Consider the following 1,439-nt stretch of genomic DNA (forward strand, 5'->3'; position numbering starts at 1 on the left):
CTGCTGCCCAGGCCCTGTCCCACGGGGGCGCCCAAGGGGACGCTGGTCAGCCCGGTGCAGGTCTCAGAGCCCTGGGGAGGAGACAGCCAGGCCCTCAGTGGCTCCCAGCCAGGCCGCCCACTCTCAGGTAGGCAGAGCCAGGATGGGTGTGGGAAGCCGCCCAGGGCAGGGGCCAAAGTCTCTTCCGGCCCCGGCCCCGCCTGGACACGCGAGCTGGGCTTTGTCGCAGCAGCACTCCCTGGCCGGCTCTGTCACACTGGCCGGGGGGAGGGCAGCAGAGCCAGCAGAGCTGTCCTGGGTGTCACTTTGTCATTGGCGGAGGAGGAGAAGGAGGGCAGCAGGCTGGCAAGGCGGCTGGGGGCCAGTTTCCAGCTCATCCATCAGTGGGGCCAGGCTGCCACGTTTATCCCGAGTGGAACGACAGAGGAGGAAGTCCCCGCTCTGGCCTCCAGGTTCCCGCTGCGTCCCCAGGCCTCTCGCTGCCCCACCCTACATCTCCTCGTGCACTGGGCCCTGTGTGCCCTGCTCAGCCTGTAGGCCCCCAGATCCCTGCCCGCTCGTGTGGACTCACAGCTCTCAGGGACACCTCTGAAAGCCCCCACAAGGGAGGGGAGGAACACCCAGCCCAGCCTGCTGTAGCTCCTGGGGATCACCCAAGTCCTGGGTCTCCTTTGTCTCCAGTGCCACATGATTTCCTGTCCCTCTCCTCTCACCTCTGCCCAGGCTCTGACCTTGGCTCCTCTGTTAAAATATTACAGCAAATATAATTTGTATGCCTTTTCTCCTTTCTCTCTCTCTCCCTCTCTCTCTCTCCCTCTCTCTCTCTCCCTCTCTCTCTCTCTCTCTCTCTTCCTGCCTCAGCCTCCTGAATTGTTGGGATTACCAGTCCTGTGCAACCGGGCTGATTTAATCTGTTTCTGTCTGTCTAATTTGTGGTCACCACTCCCTGCATGTACGCAGGTTGAGGCAAAACCTTCTCCCCTGGACAGGCACAGCGTTCCTTCAGGAGGCCACACTACTGGGACCACTCTGCACGCCTTCCCTCCGAGTGCTCAGCGGCCCACATCAGAGATGGCTCTGGCTTTCCCGTTTCTAGCAGCACCTGCCACCCTTGCAGGTAGGGCTGGCTCCACTTCTCCCTCTTGAGGGCGGGACTTCTCGTCCCTCCCTCCCTGTCACCCTGCACTCCATGGTGCTCGCTGATGAAGGAGTATGTTATTTCTGGGAATGCTCCTTCCTCTCTGAGAAGCCTGAATGGTCCTGAACCAGTTTCTTTTCTCTTGGGGCTAGGAGAGTGAGTGCCGTCCTCCACACCCAGGGACAGACACACTAGCCCCAGGTCATTGGGTGTCCGCGTCTCACAGGATGGGGCCTCAAGAGGGAATCTGGTACTTGGCTGTAAGGAAGCAGGGGCAGGGCTGGAAGTGGAATGGGGGGAG

At 61.0% G+C, this 1,439-nt stretch overlaps 1 long non-coding RNA gene across 6 annotated transcripts in view; it reads left to right on the plus strand.

Moving 5' to 3' along the window:
* Positions 1-201: 201 nt before the first annotated feature.
* LOC104859270 overlaps positions 202-1,439 on the plus strand; it is a 9,235-nt gene continuing 7,997 nt past the window's right edge. For all 6 annotated transcript variants that reach the window (XR_779326.3, XR_779332.3, XR_002025214.2 and 3 more), the window contains exons 1-3: positions 202-452; positions 990-1,117; positions 1,291-1,398. This is a non-coding gene — a long non-coding RNA (uncharacterized LOC104859270). The remainder of the gene's footprint in view (positions 453-989; positions 1,118-1,290; positions 1,399-1,439) is intronic.

Source organism: Fukomys damarensis, unplaced genomic scaffold, assembly GCF_012274545.1.
Source record: "Fukomys damarensis isolate Sample0158 unplaced genomic scaffold, DMR_v1.0_HiC HiC_scaffold_23, whole genome shotgun sequence".
Taxonomy (NCBI): Eukaryota; Metazoa; Chordata; class Mammalia; order Rodentia; family Bathyergidae; genus Fukomys; species Fukomys damarensis.